Source organism: Nelumbo lutea, chromosome 3 (genome assembly GCF_056320005.1).
Source record: "Nelumbo lutea isolate HS-2025 chromosome 3, American lotus-T2T, whole genome shotgun sequence".
In the NCBI taxonomy this organism is placed as follows: domain Eukaryota; kingdom Viridiplantae; phylum Streptophyta; class Magnoliopsida; order Proteales; family Nelumbonaceae; genus Nelumbo; species Nelumbo lutea.
In genome coordinates this window covers 32,332,669-32,342,367 of record NC_142686.1, presented here as the reverse complement: position 1 = coordinate 32,342,367, position 9,699 = coordinate 32,332,669, and positions in this window count along the sequence as shown.

The window sequence follows — 9,699 nt, the reverse complement described above, 5'->3', positions numbered from 1 at the left end:
TGATGCAATTGTTATTGTATAGAGATGCAAATCCCCTTATTCAAAGGAGGACTGCACTGTTGAAATGATATTTTGAGTCGGTGCTTCAGCTTGTTCACATTGAAAAATTATAACTCTTTTTTATTACAAAGAAAGGAATGAGATGATTGAGTTTAGTTTTGGTTGTTGGTAATGATATTTTGAATCATTATCTCAAAATATGCAAATGGTTGAGTTTAGTTTTGGTTTCAGTTGGAAAATTGGGATTTTATCAATATCTCAAATCTTGGTAAATTGTTACCAAGTTGGGATTTAGTGCATATAAAGCTAATAAAGAAGAGCGGGAACAAAATAATTGACATTATTATGTCATTGCCAATTAGGTCATCATTGTGAAATATGAAAGTCAAATGAAAGTTATCAAGTTCTCATCAATAAATTTAATTAATACTTATAATAACTTATCTCGATAAATTTATACTAAGTTGACAATTAAGACATTAAAGTCCAAATTTAAGATGGTGATAAAAAAATAATCGATAGTTCATACATGGTTGACATGTGTCCTCACTCTTCATTCTTAAAAGTAGTTTCATAGGCTTATTTTGATAAATCTTTTTCAGATTGATAATTAGAGAACTAAAATCCAATTTGAAAAGATGAACAAGGCATAAGTAGCATTGTAATATATAGTCTTTTCTTTGATTCTCTTTTTTTTTTTTTTTTTTTGGGGGGGGGGGCAAATAGATAATGAACTTTATATTAAATGAGTCTGAATATTATAGGAGTCATCAAAACTACCTACATAAGTTCCTTCATCGTTAAACTTACAAGCATTATAAGCTAGTAGATGGGCAATCGAGTTTGACAGTCTAGATATATGACTAATATGTACATACTCCAAAGATTTAATTAGGTTCAGAGTAGAATCTTTAAAATTCTTCATGGACTAGTCCACCTTCATGTCTTTCACAATTGCTTTTGTAATATTAGTAGAGTTGCAAAAAAACCCACCATGGATTTCATATCCAATCTCTTAGCTTTTATTAAACCTTCAATGATGGCCCTTCATCTAGACTAAGTTGCAAAAGATGCACAAATTCTTCTGCCTTTTGTACAGATAGAAGACAAGCATGACATCAGAACTGAAATGGGGTTTACTTGATTTAAAATCTTTCCCATGAGTGTTGGGAATGAATGTTTCCATGTTTGAATAAAGGTCTTCTATTTTGCCTTTTTAAAACACCAAGTCTTTCTTTCAGTAGTTTAATCTCCATACTCTTTGAAGAACTTTCACTTTCAAGGGTTTTATATGCTGCAATAAGCTTTACCCATATCAAATTCAAGCTTCTGATTTGCCTCACAAAGGCACACTATCTCCTTGTTTTGATGATGTTATTTGTAGGTAGCTCAAGACTAAGCTTATGTTGCTCTCCGATTATCACCTTTCCCACATCCTTTTCCTTATATTTAGATCCTCAATATCCCTATGCAACTTCTTGTTCTACATAAATTTGACATGTTTTGCATCTAAAAGCTCCATTTCTTTCTGACAAAGCAAACCTTCTGTTCTACCTGAACTTCCACCTTTAGGAATGCATACACCAAATTGAAACTTAAACAACCATCTTACATGCTACAATAAGCTCTAGAACCTTATGCTTAAAAAGAGCTTCATGGATAATGGAAATCTACAGGTCACCATAGAATGTTGTGGCCTCAGCTTCCTAGAATTCATCTCATTTCTTCTCTCTTAGATTGGCCTTGTCACTATCATGCCAATTCACATCACCTCTACACCCCCACCATATATATATACACTAGATCTTTTGCAACCGATACCAACTCTTTGAAATGCAATAGTGATCATAACAGTCACTAATTCTGGTTCAATAAGTGACAACCTTTTTTTATCTAGATCAGAAATACGTTGAGAAAATATGAACTTTGATAGGTGTAGCTTAAGTAATCTGGGTGATTACCTTCTTTATTTCTTTCTTTTTAAGTTAAAAGCTGAAACAAGTATATACATCTTACAAGTTACAACCTTAAAACAAGTAGATAAAACCAGCTGAGTTAACTTTTCATTTCTAGAAAACTTAGAAAGTATTGTTGGGCCTAAGGTAAACTCAATAAAGGATCTGTAAAAAACTAACAAATTCGTAACTTTTTTTATCTAAGTAAGAACTAGAAGTTGATATTAAACAAAACATAATTTACTCAAATGACATCTAGGACTTCAAAGTTATAGAAGTATATAGCCTGTTTTGGTTAAATAGTTCTTAAGGACATAAAAGCAAGTTAAATATTTTACATGAAAATGTAGTTTTCCAGTTTTGATTCCTGAAAATCCACATAAGTTGTTGCAAAATTACTTGTTTTAGGATGCACATTCTGGGATCAAGTGAAGAGTATTTGCTCATCCACTTGATGTTCATTTTGGGTAATACCAATCTCCTGATTTTACCAAAGCATGAACCGGAAACTCATGCTTTTACTTCATTATGTACACATGATTGCTAGTGTTTCACATCCTTTTACTTTTGTTCTATGATCTATTAGTTGTTGCAGGAATACCAACTTGATAATTCATGATGTCTCAACATTTAGATTTAAGATTGCAATTTTACTTTATTTTTTTCTGGGTTTTAGATGATGAGGTCATTGTATCTGAATGTGAATTGCAAGATATATCAATTACACAACTATTGGATGCTCTGCATGAGGACAATACAATTGCTCTGCTAGACCTATCTCACAATTTATTAAGTAATAACAGTATCAATACCATCATTAATTTGATATTGTCATATTGTCATTTTAGAGTAATGAATTGTGATGCAACCACTTCTTACATTTTCTCAAACAATGTCAGTTCTTTTCAATTTGCTTTGCATAACCCTTTACGGCACCAGTTCTCATGTAAAATTCTTCAATATTGATCATCTATTCATTTGTTTTTTGTTCAAGAAAACGAAACAGTGTAGAAACTTCATAAAATATTCATTTGTTTTGGTCCAACTTCATTATTCCAGGTGGGTACGTAAATTATTTGCTACAACTCTTTCACTTTCGTATGTTCAAACTTCAAAGCAATGTTGCATAGACTCTCCTACATGGACAAATTGTCCATGTTGAACATGCATCAGTGTCCGACACCCATGGTTTCTTATGACACTTAAATGCACAATTTCCTCTTATCTCTTATCAGAAAAGGGTGTTTGGCCCCAATCAGCTTCCTGCCAATTGTGATATTCATGGCTTGTCTAGATTTACCGTAAAACACTTGAGTGGGAGCCCTTTTCCCTTAGGCTGAGTTTGGAAAGAGTACAAATGCAAATATGTAGAGTGCAAAACCTTACGTTTTGTATTATTGTGTATGTATTTACGTTGTACACATTTGCATTTGTACTCTTTCCAAACCGAGCCTTAGTAAATAAATCATGAACTAATAGAAAATCAATTACTATCAAGACTTTTAAGACCCCTCCTACTACAACACAAGGAATGAGAAAAGATTAAAGAGATAGATGAATAAGAAAAAGATGTGACTGATACAGTTCAGGCTTTTGGTTGATGTGACTGACATGTAATACTGTGGAGCTAATTCCCCTTTATTTATTATGGATTAAGAACATTTTTTTGGAGTTCTTTAGCTTAAGTTATTTCATATTTGCTTTGATTGGTGGGAGTAATGGGCCTAATGGATATTTATTTCTTTCTTGTTCTTGGTGCAGATAAGGTTTGTTGATAATATAGATCCAGTTGGAATTGACCACCAAATTACACAGCTTGGATTTGAGTTGGCTTCGAGACTCTGATCTCTCTTTCACATATATAAATAGTTTCATAGTTGCCAAGTATTGAAAAACAAAGGCTTACCACACAAATTGCTAGATTTATGCACATTTTACAAAGAAGTAATCATGTGTATATGTTCCAATAGACATGTCTTGAGGTTGTCAGATTTTGAATCACATGTCTTTGGCTTAAGTTATTGGTAATGACATAGCTTGATAGCCATCTAATGTTGTTGCATCAAGATTTGATATCTTGATAGCCATCTATACCAATATAATGAACTTATCCAATAGTTGGAAATCTATTTTGCTATATTTTTATTAGGTTGATAATTATGTGTTCACCCTTCCCGTATAGGCTTTATATGTCTTGACTACCATCTTGATGATAATTTACTACGAAAGGATCGAAGGGTTAATTTTTTATCTTCTAGAGCTTATTCCAAACAAGGCAACTTAAAGATTCTAGCATAATAGTAATGGTTGCAGTTCATTTATTTTCAATAAACAATTTTCCTACTATCACTAAACATGTAATATGGATAAACTTGAGTAAATATGCCATATTGTGTGATATAGGCTAGATCATACAAGAATATGAAGAGAGAAAATTCTCTCCTAACCACTATTAGGCACCAAGCCTCCCACTTGGTTGAATATAAGTAAGACCATTTTTTATCTGGATACTCAATAGTACAATGCTTGAGAATCCATGAACCACTTATGATTATGAAACAATCCAACAAAAGCTTTATACCTTGAAGCATCAAAAGTAGTTATGATCTAATAAAGTTTCCAGATTAAAAGGGAACAAATTTCCTTAAGGCTTCATTTGGTTTGTGGGATGGGGATAAGAAAAAGGGAATATCCAGAAAATATTCCATTTTCTCTCATTTGTTTTGAGGGAAAGAGAGGGATGGGATGAGAAAAGTGTGGGATGTCAGATCCCAAAATCATGGATTTGGGGTCACACCAAAATCGTGCAAATGGTGGAAATTTTTGGAAAAACATTGTTACAATTGAAAGAAGTCAAAGAACCACCATCTTCCCGTCTTCACCAAATCTACAACGAACCAGGCAGCAGCGGTGACGCACAGGCGAAGCGATCCTCTTCTCTCTTCTCTCTCACCTTCCCGTCTTCACTAGATCTGTGGTGAACTAGTGTCACAAGTGACCATTTTGCCACGCCTTCAAGTGCCATCACCACGCCCACAACATGTCATCCGAGTGTCCAAGTGTGTGTCTTGGGTGGGACATTGCATGTATTTTGTATGGGGGGGTTGCCAATGGCATTATTGTAATTCTATAGTATTATTTTTCACATTTTTTATGTTTCTTATTGTCACTCCCCCAAAAGCTTAACATACTCTTTGAGGGGAGGTAGGTAGTCGAGTGAGTCAATAGCATGTAAAGGTTAAGCACGAGATCCCCTCGACACTGAACTGTGTGCTTGTGCTTACCATCAATCAATGCAATATAAATATCCTTTTGACTAATTTGTGTGCCTTCTTATTGCCTTTTGTGTGTTGTTGCTTGCATTCGTAGGCTTTCTCGACCACATTGAGCACCGCACGAGGCCTCGTCGAATAACCCTGTGACACTAGGGCGAACCAGGCAGTGGTGACGCGCAAGCAAAGTGAACCAGAGTAGTGGAGACGACAAACAAAGAAGAAGAAGAAGAAGAAGAAGAAGAAGAAGAAGAAGAAAGAGAGATTAGAGAGGGGACGCACAGATCTACCGCCGTTGCAAGACGAAACAGAGTGAGAGAGAAAATGGGGGAAAAGGGGAAAAAAGAGAAGAGAAAAGAAAATCAGGGAGAGAGAGCGGGAGAGGGAAGCCGGAGATGGGTTCAAATCCGCCACTTCTCTTCCTAGTCGTCACTCTGTTCGATCGAGAGAAGGACGAAGGTGACTCTTTTTACATTTTCCCATCCCATCCCATCCCAATAAAACCAAACAATGTTTTTACACTTAATTTTTTACACTTTCCCATCCCACCCAAATCTTCCCACAAACCAAATAGAGCCTAAGAAAATACTATTTAGGTGATCCAAATTTCGAAAAAAAATTATATAAACCCAAAATTGGTTTTTAACTTTGTGCTTCCTCAGCCCAGTATAGTGTAGAGGATTAGCATCATACTTTTGTGTTGTTTAGACGCAATTGCCTTTGACTTGCTTAGTATCAATTGTCTATTAGATCAATAACCCTAGAATATTTGTATAGGATGGCCAAGTTTATATATCCATCTTTGTTGAAAATGACTTAATTAGCACTATCATGTGTAGTACACATTTACTTCATTGTGAAACAATGTTAAACATTTGTGGTTGCTGCCACATGTCTCCACACATCAAATCAGCCCCTTAAATTTTGAAATCAGATATCTCATAGGTTTGTTGATACATGTATTGAATTGGTAAGTATGAAAAAATGGATATGAACGTACATAAATGTGATAAACTTTCATATAAATGTTTTCATTTCTCAGTAAACGGTGGAATGAAATTCCTGAAAAACAAGCTATGAAAATTATAATAGTCCTAAAATTCATAATGACTTACTGTAGTAAAAGCACGTGCAAGAGCATTGTCATGTACATGCTTACTAGTATATAAGAATCTCTTTAACCTAGCAAGTTTTTTCCAACAAAACTAATTTAAAGAATTAAACTACTTGACCATAAATTTTTATATGCTCGTCCGAACTTTCTTATCCTCCAAAAATGGATCATTAACACCACTTCCCAGTTACCACTCAATGGGCGATCTTCTCACCAATTCTCTTAATTGCATATTCAAGTGGAAACCCACGAGTTCGAATCTTCATTGAAGTATATAATTAAACTTTTCATTTAATAAAAACAATTTAAATATTTAAGTATTTAAAATATTCATTTATATAAGTATTTTTTATAATTATTTTCAAATTAACTATAACTTAATTTTATAATTAATTCATTTCATAACTAATTGACAAAAGTTATAAAGTTAAATTATAATCATATATACAATAAAGCAATTTTGGAGAAAGTCGTTTGAGTAAACATTTGGTGACATTAGCAACAGTTATTTTTTGTAACCGTTGCAAAACTCCATTTTCTTTTGCCACAAATGTTACTAATATCACGAAGAGGAGAACTTCCGCAACGTTTTATTTAAACGTCGTGAAAGGATGACTTTTTTGTAGTGATTATATTGTAAATCCAATTCTCCAGTTTTTCTGTTTTTTCAGCCCTATAACCTATTTTGCCACCGCTGATGGATCTCTACTCATGATAGTTTGAATATCTACTTCTTATTCAAAGAGAAACTTGAAAATCCCATTTAATGTATTTCTCCACATCAACCCTCCTCTATATATGCCCAAGTTGTTCAAACTGTTCAAAACATCCTCTTCCTCCCAATGTAACTCCACAGAAGAACAACGCAAACAACTCCTTACAAAGAAGGCGATGGAATCTATATATTCGTGAAACTCCTTACAACAAAGTGAACAAAATCTCCACATGAATCATTTACAGGAGCGAACCTGATTCTTGTTTTTAAATGAAGCAGCCTATTTTGCATTCTTCCTGGGCCAGTTACAAGGAGCCATCTGCTTAATTTGTTTGTAATACAAAGGAATTTTGTATTAGTGTAAATGTTTGGAAGTGCTAATAGGTTGAATGTAAATTCTGGTTTATTTTTGTTCCAATTTTGACTCTGTTATGTTTACTTAGGAGTAAAATGGGAATGGTATTGTTCCTTCTTTATTTGAGAATGAAGTTAGGAGGTTTTTTTTTGCTTGTAAAATGATGTGGTAATCTATTTTAGAGAGAGATAGAGTTAAGGTAAGAGGAAGGTGGTGTAATTTTTAATCATTGGGATGTATAATTTGCGCCACCAATGAGTAAAAATTTGACAAATGGAGTAGAAGTGCAAATCATCATTACAAACAAATACATGAAATCTGAACTGGGTGTAAAATTTATTTCTGATTCAGATATGCACTGCAAACAAACAGAGCCTCTAATTGCCCAAGAGCCTAATAAGTAGTAAGAATATCCAGAAAAACGCTGTAAAGGAAGAAAAAAAAAAAAAACAAGAGGCATTCATCTCTTTTTCTTTTCTGTCATAACATTCCTTCTCATTTCTAGTATAACCTCTATACTAACATTACAAGATTCCAACTTCAAAATTATCTCCTCAAAAATCAAGATCGATAACAGCAATCGAAGGAACCAATGCAAATATTGATGGCTGTGTTTGGTTGCAATGCAAATATTGATGGCTTACGAAATTTGTATTGGGTTCAGTTTCTTTTTTTTTTGTTTGTAATTATGATTTGCACTATCACCTCATACAAAATTAGTACTGTTTGTCTCTTTTGCATTCACCGGCAATACAGGGTTAGCATCGGAAAAAGTGATGCAGAATTTGCACGGTCTTCTACCTATCTCAGTTCTTTCTCATATGAAATGGAGATCGCATAATCTTGCGTCCTACCTTATTCCAAGACAGATAACCCTCCTCCTACCCCTTCTATTTTAAGTTTTAAAAGTTATAGTAGTATAGTAGTAGCAAACCAGACAAACTTTCCTTCTTTTAATTTAAAGCATTGGTCACTTCATTTTATTTCTCACAAACAAGCAAGACAATGTTAAATCTGAATGTTAAATCTGAAGTAAAAGTAAACCAGAATTTACACTCAATTATTTTGCTCTTCCATGCATTTGCATCAGAGCAAATGAAATTTGTACCGCAACTAAAGGCAGTCTTAGGGTTTAACTGGTTCATGGGAATAGAGATCTATAATCGGAACTGGAATAGGGGTCCATTAGTTTCGAGTGATTGGGCAGAAGCAGAATCCCATTCCTATTTCTGGTGGATTGGCATTCCCTCCCCCTTGGAAATTATAATCATTCCATCTGATTTTGATTCTGATTTAAATTATTGTCCGAACCAAACAGGTGGGGAGAATGGACCATTCCAATTCAGACTCAACAACAAACCAAACAGCTTCAGTATCACCAAAGCCCTTTATGTTAGAATGTGGGATTTATAAATTCATAGCTCATCGTTGTGGTCATAGGGTTCCCTACTAAAACTCTCATTTTGGTTAAGTCAAAACTATAAGGCCTTAAAATCTCTCACCCCATTTATCATTATCCAATTTTAAATTTAAATTTGAATTTAGAAGGATAAGCGATGAGTGGTTGAACAAATAGGGGATGTGATTGATTCTAATAGGTTGTTATAGAGGAAGTTCCTTAATGGGGAGAATTACCTACAAATAAGAATCAAAATTTTGATATTATTGACCCATATTGGTTGATACGTATCATATCAGAGCCTTTCCGATATGCCCCTACAGGGGGTGTTTCGGGTCGGTGAGTGGTTAGGGGGTAGACCAGCTTTAAATCGGCCCCTCTAAACCAGTTTCAAAAAAGAAAAAAACACATAAAAAAACAGTACCGATTACCCATATTGATATTTTGAAAAACTCTAGCCGGTACTAGAGTAAGTGAAAAACTCCATTGAGAAAAATACAAGAAACCTTTGCAAAATACTGTAAACTATTAGCTCATATTCAAGAGTCCATAAGGAAAAATAACAATTTACGAAGACCAAAAATGAAGCATTCATGGCAATAGGCTCAGTAGATATCAACTAATCTTTTGGGAACGTTCTACTTGGCTTGAAATCGAAAGCAAGAAGAGGAAGAAATAAACATTCATGGCGATGGTCTCTCCAAGTATCATTTAGTTTAGTTATTATTATTATTATTTTGATGCATGCTTTTGTTGACATTCAGTCATTCAATACTTTACCCTTGCGTCATCTGGAAAATTTGGAGGACTGCTAATTCAAAATGCACAAGGCTCCTTTGTTTATGCATGAACCATTCCAATTGAAGCCAGTATAGTCTTGGTGACAGAA